The sequence below is a fragment of the Lynx canadensis genome, chromosome C1 (assembly GCF_007474595.2).
Source record: "Lynx canadensis isolate LIC74 chromosome C1, mLynCan4.pri.v2, whole genome shotgun sequence".
Classification (NCBI taxonomy): domain Eukaryota; kingdom Metazoa; phylum Chordata; class Mammalia; order Carnivora; family Felidae; genus Lynx; species Lynx canadensis.
In genome coordinates this window covers 210,407,533-210,420,535 of record NC_044310.1, presented here as the reverse complement: position 1 = coordinate 210,420,535, position 13,003 = coordinate 210,407,533, and the positions used below count along the sequence as shown (strand labels likewise).

The window sequence follows — 13,003 nt, the reverse complement described above, 5'->3', positions numbered from 1 at the left end:
AACAGAACCGGTGAACGCTGTCTGTTTAAGCGGGAACATCCGTGAGCTGTGATATCATTGAGGTCACTGGGAAGAAGAGCTTGGAGACAAAGTAGCAGAAGACGTCCATGCATTCAGAGTCAGCCAGTTCCATCTACAGAGCCAGCCACCAAAATTCCCTCGGGGAGTCATTTCACTAAACACCTAAGGAAACTTCTGAGTACATTGACATCTCCGAGGCCCATAGTTGCACTGAGGCCAGAATGCAGATAATGAGGGCCCTGGTGGCACTAATTTCCTCTGCCTTCAGCAAAAACATGTCATTGGAAAATGTCAGTTCAGTAATCCTATGTGGGAGACTTTGTTCAAAACTATCAATTATGGCTTATTTTGCAGTTTGAAGGTGGATTCAGCTTCCCATTCCAAAATCAGTATGTTTGAAGACTTCTATTCGGGACTCCACACCACCTCTCTCTGCCCTCCGGCAATGGTCCCACAGTGCTTACGATTCCAACATGCTAGTCTTTCTCTGTCCTCTTCCGCTAGGTTCCTTGAGCATCCTTTCTGCTATGTGTGAAGAACTCCTGGAAGGATCTTGCAATGCCTTTTCTTTTCTCTCTTTTTTTCGAGCAAAAAGTAGGACTCTGAAACCCTAAAATAGCTTAGAACATTTTGTGGAGTTGGGGATGATGCTATGCGATGGGAACCAGGGAAGTGATTTTTTTTTTCCCGATCCTTGCAATTTCCCCCAAACCTGTACATTACGTATTAAATATCTGTCTACAAAAATGCAAGGGATCTAAAGTTTTAAAAAAATATCTAATCGTCATTCAAATGTTTTTCCTTTCTATGTCTGGGTGTTTAAAAGACCCGTCACCCTTCCGCCTACCACTCAAGCCTTAAGGCTTGCTCTCTTTCCTGTCAGTCTCCCATCTAAGCCATCCTCTTGATTTTGGAGTCTGGAGTAGATACTGCATTCGCCATCGGCCCTAACAGCTTCCACCTTTCCTGTATCTTATCAGGTTTGCCCTTCTGATTGAAGTGCCCACTGTCACTTCTGGCGGTGTCAGAGCAGGAAGGAAGGATATGACTCAGATAAAGTTGCAACAGCCCTCTGAGGAGGCCTTTTGGTTCATGAATCCCTGACAAGGAGCCCCCCATTTGGGTGTTTGTAGTTAGGAGGGCCTTTTGAGAGTTAGACCCACCCTGAAAGACGCACATAAGGGCTCATACTCTATAGGAGGGAGAGCATCCAAGAAGCGAGTGTCTCCCTTAGCAAATTACATGGCCATCAGCTTACATGTTAAAAGGTAGATGCTTCCAATAGCTTCTTTCAAATAGGAGAAGAGTCAAGAAATGACAGTTTTCCCTTTCTTATAATTGCCAAAGGCCAAAGGCATGCAACAACTGTCAAGGAACACATGGCCACTGAATCCACTGTCTCTTTGACTAATGGCAAATTTTGCACGATCCACGCTTTGCAAACCTACACAAAATAATCCAAAATGAATGGTAAACCTTGAAGCGTATCTTATATTTTCCGACATACTTGTTTTCTTGTATTTTGCTTCTCCTAACATTAAAAATCATATTCCCCTCACAGATCATATCACCATTACAGCATTATACTGCTTCTAAATAGCAATTAAATAGCAATCAGCTGTCCTCTATTTATATGTCTCATTTTATTCGGTTTAAAACATTGCTGACCATTCATAAATTATACTATATTTGCATTTCCTGAGTATATCTGTTTCTGTAACTCTTGCGTTTTATACTTGAGACTCAAACTCGGTTATCACTTTCATGCAGAAAAAGCTCTGATCAACTTTCAAAGCATTCTTCAGCCAGCTGACATCTGTGTGATGTGGCAAAAGGAAACAAGAATGGTTTGATATTTCCGAATTGTCTTCTGTGCTCTTATCCCATTCTGTGACTTCATTGAGATACGGTGTGGTTTCCAGGATACAAGTATTGTGTGGCCCAAGAAAAGCAGGAAGATGTCCGAAACTGTTCCTGAGGCTCTGTGTCGTTTTGTTTCTTGCCGCATTAGGATGCACTGTGGCCAAGGGTCAATACACAGGGTCTCTAAATTCCACACGCGGGGACACGAATTTCAGATAAGAGAGCCTTTTTGTTCAAGAAAAATCTCCATTTTATACTCAGATAGTTTCATCCATGCGTGACACTTATCAGAGACGGATGTTCCATAAATCAGTATATTCCATGTTTATTTATCAGAAGCAAGTTTAGTTAGGCCAGGTACCCATTGCTAAAGCCTTACATAGGTAAGGACCGTCCTACTATGAAAACACAGTGTATCTGGAGGCCAGTCCTTAGTATATTTATGACACGTTGCCTTCTTTCTTATCTGGAGGTAATCCCTCCCGCCCCCTCCACCGTAAGACAGAGAACGAGTTGCAGATCCCTTGCTTACCATTTTCTTCCCAGCCTTCCCAACCAACTAGGCCTCTGATCTGGTTCTTTCTAGGCACTTTCCTCCTCTGTAATGGAGGATTGTTTTGTTCCCGGACGTTAAAAAGCTCCCTTATTTTCCGATACTTTCAAAATAAATGTGGACCAAGAAGAAGAGGCTGTCAAGCAACCAGGAAGCATTTATTTGGGACCTTAGACACAGAGTGGACTGAAATTAAGAGAGCACTCTGAATTGCAAGAGGGGTGTACGGGCTTATTAAGACAAAAGGCACCAGATTGCATAACTCGTTTTGAAGGAATTATGATTGGTGCTGACAAAGCACAAACTGAGGCAGGATTGGCCATGTAGCCAGCAGGTGTTTCATTATCTCTATTTCAGGTCCAAAGTAGAATGCTGTATTTCAGGACGTCGAACAGTTGCGATTGACAGAAGTTGGATGTTCACGGTGTTCCCAGAATGAAACAGGAGGTGGGCATCGGCCTACTTCCTCAGTGTCCCTCCCCACCCTACTTTGAAATGACACCATTAGCAATGTTTACTTCACTTTGGATTTTCTTTCACATAATCAATTACGAGACTTCCGAGTTGTAACAGGTGTCAGTGGAATCCATGCAAGAATGCGTCACAACCTAACCAAACAGTAATCATATTACAAAATGTGTCCAACGAACAAGAAAACATCCTGTGGAAACATTTTCTTGTTTTGTCATAGGACACTAAACAGACATGAACTCAGGCAGCCAGCCACTAGAATCATCGTTTAAAAGGAAAATATTATCGTATCATTTAATTAAACCTTCAGTAACGGAAGACTGACCCAACTGAGTTTTTTATGCTAGTATTTTTGTTTCTTTCACAGAAGCTTTACGTCCAGTCTGTATATTGTTTCTTCCTGGGATTTCAGTGTGCTTGAAATAACATTATGGTTTCCCTGTGAAATAATGGAAAGGCATTATTTCTCAGAGTGGAAAACAAAAAATTACAGAATTCTCAGAAAGTGTGCTAAAGCACAGATTAAATAACATGAAATTACATGTGTAAAATTACACAAAATTTTCTGATCGTGTGTGTGTGTGTGTGTGTGTGTGTGTGTGTGAGTGTTAAACGCTCCTAAGCCAGTGACTAAACATTCCAAAAATATAATGAAACACTTCTGTGGAATCTTAGAGTGCTTCAAGACATTACAGAATGTGTGGCCAAGCTCAGCACTGGATTTCTTGTCAGTGAAAAAGCAAAACGTTTCTTTCTCTTCACTTTTCTCGCTACTTGCTCTGCACGGCCGTTATGGTCTCTCTGCTGTTCTTTGAGTACAACGAGCAAACTCCTGCCTTGAGCCTTTGTTTTTGCCGATGTTCTCTGCCTGGATTCTCTTCCCCCAGAAGGACATGTGGCTGGCGCCTCATTTCACTCAGATCTCGGCCCACTGTCACCCTCAGAGGGGCCTGCCAAGAAAATACTTTCCAAACTAGCGTCCCTTACTTCTTGATCCCTTTCTCTGGCTTTATTTATCCTCACAGTAGTTTTCATTGTGTCCCTGCATTTCTTTCTCTGTCTATAAAATTTATTTGATTACAGTCTGCCCTTCCCCAACAGAATGAGAACAAGACTGTGTCTGTTTTGTCTTTATTCTTGTCTCGTTCACCACCGAATGCCCGGTTAGTTAAGCAACTCCTAGTGAAAACAGCAAGTGTTCTCCTTCTGTGTTCTTTGCAGCATTATTTACAACAGCCAAGATATGGAAACAACGTAAGTGTCCATCAGCGGATGGACGGATGGGGTAAAGAAGATGCTGTGTATATACACACTGGAATACTCCTTAGCTGTAGAAAAGGATGAAATCTTGCCATTCACAACATGGACGGACCTCCATGAGAGTATGATGCTAAGTGACTAAATCAGACAGAGAGAGACAAATACTAATATAATGTCACATTTCAGGTCACTGTACTATACCCTTCACGTAAATAGCGAACAGAGAGAGATGGAGAGATGTAAATGTTGAAGGATCTACGCCCATACCCCAGGGGAGCTTAACAAATATGTATTATGTCATCACCTCCTGAACTCCCCATGTCTATATACTTCTAATTGCCTTTCCCATGGGATAAAAGCATCTTGTGAGGAACAAATTATATTTAAATTACAAAACAAGCTGAAAAAAAAAAAATACCTCCAAGCCAGCAGGTGTTCAACAAGTAGTTGCTGAATGAATGAGTGAGCGAATGGACATTTGCTGTGGATGGCATTGTCCTCCTCTTTGAGACGGCAATCGGAGTTAGCATCCGGTATAGTCCAATTCATGCTTTACGGTTTTAGGAATAAGGTCTTCACCAGCGTAGAATCCAAGTGAAGAGTTTCATTTAGAAGAATCTTAAAAGGACCAAATACCCCATATCTTTACCAAATTAAAGGGAAGATAAGCCACAACAAAATACCACTATGACCTAGTAGAAGGTCCAAAATGAGTTTGAGGCGAATCTGACACAACACCGGGTACTGATCAGGATACGGGGGCAACACGGACTCTCATACCTTGCTGGTGGGAATGGAAAGTGGCAAATCCACTGTGGAAACCAGTTTTATCAGTTTCTTACAAAGCGACCACACCACCTATCCATCTCTCCCAAGCAAAAGAAAACCTTAAAGTGTGACAAACCAGTAGGCCTATGTTTGTAGCAGCCCTATTTGTATTTACCAAAAACTAGAACCACCCAAATGTTCTTCAGTGGGTAAATGTGTGTGTGTGTGTGTGTGTGTGTTTTTAATCTGAATGTGGGGCGCCTGGGGGGCTCAGTTGTTAAGCATCCGACTATGGCTCAGGTCATGATCTCACGGTTCGTGAGTTCAAGCCCCGTGTTGAGCTCCGTGCTGACAGCTCAGAGCCTGGAGCCTGCTTCCGATTCTGTGTCTCCCTCTCTCTCTGCCCCTCCCCCACTCGCACCTCTGTCTCTCCCTCTCTCTCAAAGTAAACAAACATTAAAAAAAAATTTAAGGAGGGCGCCTGGGTGGCGCAGTCGGTTTAAACGTCCAACTTCAGCCAGGTCACGATCTCGCGGTGCGTGAGTTCGAGCCCCGCTCGGGCTCTGGGCTGATGGCTCGGAGCCTGGAGCCTGTTTCCGATTCTGTGTCTCCCTCTCTCCTCTGCCCCTCCCCCGTCATGCTCTGTCTCTCTCTGTCCCAAAAATAAATAAACATTAAAAAAAAAAAAAATTAAAAAAAAAAAAAAATTTTAAAGGGGCGCCTGGGTGGCGCAGTCGGTTAAGCGTCCGACTTCAGCCAGGTCACGATCTCGCGGTGCGTGAGTTCGAGCCCCGCGTCGGCTCTGGGCTGATGGCTCAGAGCCTGGAGCCTGTTTCCGTTCTGTGTCTCCCTCTCTCTCTGCCCCTCCCCCATTCATGCTCTGTCTCTCTCTGTCCCAAGAATAAATAAACGTGAAAAAAAAAATTAAAAAAAAATTTAAAAACGAATAGAAATCTGCACGCATCCATACAATGGAACACCACTCCATAATAAAAGAAGTGCTGACACACAACAACATGGATGAATCCCAACACATTAAATATGCCAAGTGAAAGGAATGGGTCACAAAAGGCTACATGCTAAATGATTCCACATACATGACATTCTAGAAAAGGCAACATTTTAGGGATAGAAATCACATCAGTGGCTGCCAGGGGCCAGGACTTAGGAGGCATTTGACTAAAAGGTTTGAGCAAAAGGGAATTTGGGGAGAGTGAAGGAGTTGAACAGTTGTTCTACGTCTTGATTGGGATGGTGGTTACACAGTTATGTGTGTTTTTTAAAACTCAGAGAACTTTACACACAAAAAAGGGTGAATCCTTTTTTATTTTTATTTTTTAAAAAATTTTGTAATGTTTATTTGTTTGAGAGAGAGAGACAGAGACAGAGTGCAAGCAGGGGAGGGGCAGAGAGAGAGGGAGACACAGAATCTGGAGCAAGTTCCAGGCTCTGAGCTCACAGCACAGAGCCTGATACGGGGCTCAAACTCACAAGCCAGAGGACCATGACCTGAGGCACAGTCGGACACATAACCGACTGAGCCACCCAGGCGCCCCCCAAAGGGTGAATCTTATAGGACCGTGATATCTCTATGAAGAAAATGTTATCTGCAGTAGAGATGCCATTGATTATACTGCGGAGCACATAGGTGACAGCATCTCTGAGTAGCTACCTTCAGCCTAATCAGCTGTTTGCCATCTCTCACTTACTGTGCAAATCTGATTGACCTACTCACATTAAAGTCTTCTTGTGCAAGAAACATTAATTAGGTTTCTTAGAGAGAGTCTAGAACAGCAGTGGGAGCCTGGAGATTCTTCTCTACATGATGCCCATGGCTCTTCCAATGGGCTTCCCTTGCTCCCTTTATTTTATAGGTCTTGCTTTTTCTTTCTTTCATGAAAACTGTATGTCACATTTGAAAGAATGATTTCTTTGGACAGTGTTTTTCATACTGTGACATGCTATTTTAAAAATGGTATTTGGGGGCGCCTGGGTGGCGCAGTCGGTTAAGCGTCCGACTTCAGCCAGGTCACGATCTCGCGGTCCGTGAGTTTCGAGCCCCGCGTCGGGCTCTGGGCTGATGGCTCAGAGCCTGGAGCCTGTTTTCCGATTCTGTGTCTCCCTCTCTCTCTGCCCCTCCCCCGTTCATGCTCTGTCTCTCTCTGTCGCAAAAATAAATAAACGTTGAAAAAAAATGGTATTTGTTTGAAACCCTTGAGTAAGCAGAGGGCCAGGGGTGCTGGGCCCGGAATGTCCACCCCAGGCGCTGTCCAGCCTGCAGACAGCTGAAAGCATTGATGTCCTACTATTCCAGCACTCTTAAATTCTCTGAGTCTACTTGTTTGGAGGCATTGATAAATCTGTGTTTTGAAGAAAGATGAGTCTTTTTTTATGTTGACATTATTCAGTTAATTTTAAGGAGCCTTCCATCATTAAGTCACCACTCATGCATTAGGCAAATACAGCATTTTGCGTGTAAAAATTTCCTCCTTAAAAGGTTTTGGTGCTGCTTTACATCTTTTACACTTAAAATGACCAGAAAATGAAATTGATAATATTTTGATAGTATAGGACTACAAAATGCAGATCTTGCTCAAATTTATAATTCTTTGTTACCTTCCGGGGGCACCTGGGTGGCTCAGTGGGTTGAGTGTCCGACTTCGGCTCAGGTCATGATCTCATGGCTCGTGAGTTTGAGCCCTGCGTTGGGCTCTGTGCTGCCAGCACAGAACCTGGAGCCTTCTTCGGATTCTGTGTCTCTGTCTCTCTCTGCAATTCCCCTGCCCACTCTCTCTCTCTCAAAATAAATAAACATTAAAGAAATTAAAAATTCTTCATTACCTTTGCATAAAACCTTGAGAGAAATAAAGCCTTGCAGAAATATAAATATCAATTACGTGCCTAGATACAACTTTTAAATTTTCTTCCTATTGAATAAATCACTCACAAGTAATCTTTCTGAAACACAGTCATTGGAAAAGAAAAGTATAAATCTCTATTACACCAAATACCAAAAAAAATTTGGTGCCAAAAAACAAACAGGTGCGCAGGACCAACTGTATGTCAAGAGATACGTGTGGAAGATAAATTGAATAAGATACTCCTACGCCCGTATCATAGAAGGAAGGAAAAGACACGCACGCACATTCCAAACTCTGGGATAGGAAATTGCTTTCATTATAGAGATTTCACCAGAAGAGAGAAATACTTGCTATGGGAAGGGGAGCCTGGATGCAATTAGTTCTTAATGGAGCCTGGATTCAATTAGTTCTTGACGGTCGGGAAAGAACATTGTTAAAAAAAATTCAAGGGGCAGATGAAAAGATATGAGGGAAACCGTGTGCATCATCAAGACTGTGCTCTTTAGTAAACGAGTATCTTAAACATTGGAGCTGCATGAAATGATTCCTGAAATGATTAACAGGTAGGAGCTGAGTTACGTTCTGTCTTGGATGCTAGGCCATAGTTTGGCAACAAGCCCATAAATTTTGGGCTCGCTGTCAGCAAATAGTTTCCTTCTTTACTATGTCTCAGGGCTTAGCCCAGTGTCTGATAGGTCTGATAGATGGTAAAACGCTAATATATCCTGGCTCAATTAATCAATTGAGGTTTAAGGTCTTGGAATAGAATCACGTAACATCAGCAATTTACTGACGGAAACCTTTTGTGAACACCTCAAATAACCAGATGCTGGGCACATTTACTATTCCTAATGTCTATTAAAAATCCCTCATTGTGAGTGGCAACGTTTACTTCATCCTGTGGATGGCAAAACTGAGTCTCAATGAGGATAAGTGACTTGCCTTGGGCCGCACAGTACACTGGTGTAAAGAGTGGAAACTGCAACCAGGTCTGTCTCGAAAGCTTACATTCTTATCCTTCGTTGTGGTTTCAGTGATCTGGGTAGATTTGAGAAGCAGAGGGTGAGGGAGTGAGGGGGATAGAAGAAGCAGACAATTACAACATGAATTGTTAGGACCCCAGCCTCCCCTACCTGCCCTTCTCAAGTATCATCCCCACCCCCCTTTACGCTCTGTCAATTCGCCATGTTGAATTTCTCCATACTACCCACCACAACTTGTAACTAATGTGTATTTCAGTGCTCCATTATTTACTATTTGGCTCCCATGCCATATTTTAAGTTCCATAAATATGGAGGTCAATTCTGGGTAATTCACTATTGGATTACTCAGAGACTAGATTAGTCCATGGTATGCAATCACATGTGAAGAGAATTAAAGAAAAAATGATTAGCAGAACATGAGACAAGAAACAGACAAAGAAGTAAATGCCAGATGGCATAGATGTTCCAAGCCAGGGCAGCTAGGAGAGTTGTTCTGCCATCAACTGCAAACAGGAGAGTTAGGGAGTCAGGTTTCTTGTAGGGACTGGAATTGGGAAAGACGGGGGTTTGGGTTTAGACACCAAGAGTTTTATGGTGACAGCAGGAGATCTAAGAATAATAACTAACAGAAAAGTGAGAAGCCAAGCTCCAGAGAAAGGTCAAAGCTTAAGCTGTGGACCATTGTGCCATCCCTCTGGGTGGTAATTAATGCCCCAAGAGTTAGTGAGCTCTCCGAGGAAAATGACTGAAGAAGGAGGAAAGAGCAACACCCTGAGGTCAGAACTAGAGGGACTATTCCAAGTGAGGTTATCAGAGGAGGAAAAGTTATTCAGAAAAAGAGACCTTTCTTCCCCACCCCCTCACACCTCCCCCAGCATCCCCAGACCGCTCAGAAGTATCTTTCAAACTCTGGTCAGGTGCACAGTCTCCTGCCAGGCCTTCCCCAGATAGAAGCTCCCACTCCTCCAGGGTGATACCTGCTCTGGATCGCCATTGATCAAAGCGCCCACTTTCTTTATCACAGTCCCGTGAATGCTTATCCTCCCCTATTATAGTTTAATTTCCAAAAGGGCACAGACCATTTTTGCTCATTATGATATTCCAAGCGTCAACCATCTAAAGAGTTCAATGAACCTTTGCTGGCCGAATGTTAATAGAAAGAGATTAGAGACCTAGGAGGGAAACAAGAATGATGTATCATATAGAATGACTAACGAAAAATTGGCAAATATGCAAAGATCCAGAAAAAATGTTCCAATAGAAAACATTGTCTAATTCGTACTTGGGGCATTTGAGTGGCTCAGTCGGGTTAAGCATCCAACTTCGGCTCAGGTCATGGTCTCACAGTTCGTGGGTTCAAACCCCACGTCGGGCTCTGTGCTGACAGCTCAGAGCCTGGAGTCTGCTTCAGATTCTGTATCTCCTTCTCTTTCTGCTCACCACCCACCACTTTCTGTCTCTCAATAATGAATAAACATTAAAAAAATTAAATTGTACTGCATTCTTTTAACAATAACTGTGATGTATCAGTTGCCAACTCTGTGAAGAGATTAGCCCTCAACAAACATTTTCTTATTTGAACCTTGGAATGACCTTCAGGAGGGGCTCTAGTTGTCCTCACATAATAGATGAAACTCAGTCCCACAGCAGTTAGACGGCTTGTCCAAGTTTGCTCAGTAAGATGGCACACAATTCCAGTTCTATGTCTAGACCTCTGGGACTAACCAACCATAAGCTACTGCTTTCTCCAATCTAAATTACTTTTGGAAAAAATAATAAATAATATAATAAATAAATAAATAAATAAATAAATAAATAAATAACTGAAGGCATTGGGTAGCCAGTGTAGATTACTAAGAGTTTATTTCTCCCTCCTCCTTCCATATCAAAACTCAGTTTCTGTAACTTGGATCTCTCTATATATAAAGAAATAAGTGTAAAAATAATGCAGAAGGATCATTCTTCATTGTTGAGGACACTCAGGCAATTTTAAGAGAAAACGTGCCATTATTATTTCAAGGTTGTGAACACACAACACATTCATTAGTAGATCTTCTTCTGAAATAAGTAAATCGGCAACTAAAAATAGCAGATTAAATAAATGAGCCATGGAGGAACCTGATGAGTTTTTCTCTTTCCCCCCTCAACAAGTGACTCTCTCAGCAGGGAGATTATATTCATAAAGCTTCAAAATTATTCCATTTTCAAGTATGTATTTTTCCTTCTGGCATACCTCTGTCTCTCATGGTTTGACTAAACCATTAAACCCAAACCTAGCTCTTCACAGGTTAAAATTGCCTAACCTATGATGCTAAGTGGTTTATTGGAGGCTGAATTTTTATTCTGTTTATTTGGCTCTTCATATATTGGGGGAGAAGGAGGCAGGGAGAGGGAAAACAGGAGGAGGAGAGAAGAGTTACATGCTGTTCAATACAGAAGAGGCCTTCAGATCGCATGAGTTAATTGTTTACAAAAACTGAGTCTGGGAGCTAGTGGGTGATTTGACCACACAGACAGGGGGCTCAGAAGTGAGATTTGAACCTCCTTACCACCCAGATGAGGTCACTGAAAGAGAGGTGAATAAATGTATAGACCAGGATTCAGTAGAATAAGAACAAGAAAGTACGTAATTTTACCAACTTGCAGTAGAGCACTGACTAATGAGGACTTTGGGGTCAGAGAGCCTGGCTCAAATCCTAGTTCTCTAGCTAGGCAAATTATTGACCCCTCTAAGCCGAGGAAAAGAGAAAATGTGTTTTATTATAGCTAATGTTTATTGGGAATTTGCTATGGGCCAAGTACTGTTTTAAGCACATTACATATATGGCCTCTTAAATCCTACCTTGTATGTCTAGTGGTTTAATTCAGATAATATAGGGCCTTACCCCAGGGCATTCTCAATAAATATAGAATATTTTTCAATAATTCAATACTATAGATATTAATTATGTCTATTAACGAAATAGATGGGGAAACTTTGTTCTAATCATTAACATTATCAGGTGAGCTATTTCTTTAATTATGAATAAAATTCAGATTTTAAGTTTATATAGTGAACGAGTACTCTCATTAAACAAAGCTCTCTTCAAAATATTTCTTCGAAGGCATTGAAAGATTTAGGTTTCATTTTAAATCTCACTTCTTTCTTCTGCCATTTTCTCTACCATAGAGAAGACACTCAGTGTCCAAGGGATATGGAATAACCAAAGGGGAAGTCTTTCTAGCATTTTCCACTGAGTAAGCAGGTCCAAAGAGCTGTTGACTTTTTTCACTCCCGGGATAGGACAGAATAAGGTCTTTGCATATTTTCAGTTATTATTTATTTTAAAAATAGGTACAAACACCCTTAAAGTAGAAGACTTGACAGATTGATCTTTCTGGGCTCATTTTTCTGTTGGAGAAGTTAAATGCAGGAGAAATCTAACAGGTTAGCCAGCTCTCGTCAACATCTGCCCCATCATGAGACAGCATCTATCACAGCCGTGGGGATCTCGCAGTGGAAAGCGTCAGGCTGATGCCTTTGGATGTGTCCATTTCTGCCTCTCAGTGTTTCACCAGGAAACCATGCCAATCCAGCCACCACCTTTCTGAAAGACTCAAGTGATTTGTGTCTGATCTCTGTCCTCTTCCTAAGGCTGACCTTGGACAAGAATAAATAACAGTTGCTTTCTTTTCTTGACCTATGTTGTTGCAACCCTAACGCCTTGTGCTCTGAATATCCAGAAAGTAGAAGAGGTCCAGTGGCTGCTTTTTTGAGGAGTGAGCTTTGAAATGGCTTCGAAGTGATGGTAGTCAGAGCACTTATTAAACTACACTGCAAAGTATTATTAACTGGTATGTTCATTTGATGCTTCCATTTTTAAATCTCAAACATTGTTATGGTGCGGAGTGAACAAAGGCTCTGATTTACTGATGGGTGTTCCACATTTTAAAGAGCACAGGCAAGGGGCAGTAGAAGCTGACAATAGGGATTTCTTTAAGTGTTAACACAAATAGATGTAAAAGTATGCTTTCCTTTGAAAAATTAAAATACTGTGTTGTATGAAAGGAGAGAAGGTTAGCACTCCCCTTGACAAGGATGGAAGAGGCCCTCGGGCCTGACAACACGCATACGGTTAAGGTATTGCCACCTACTTCACGGCATCTAACCAACGTTTTTCCTCTTGCACTGTTGGTGGAATGCAAATTGGTGCAGCCACCCTGGAAAACAGTGTGGAGGTTCC

General features: G+C 42.0%; 1 protein-coding gene and 1 non-coding gene across 2 annotated transcripts in view; both read left to right on the top strand.

Moving 5' to 3' along the window:
• LOC115519922 (SPHK1 interactor, AKAP domain containing) overlaps positions 1-13,003 on the top strand; it is a 122,174-nt gene that overhangs the window by 11,741 nt on the left and 97,430 nt on the right.
• On the top strand, positions 12,815-12,940 carry LOC115522665. Its single transcript, XR_003971551.1, has one exon. It is a non-coding gene; the product is annotated as a U6atac minor spliceosomal RNA (small nuclear RNA).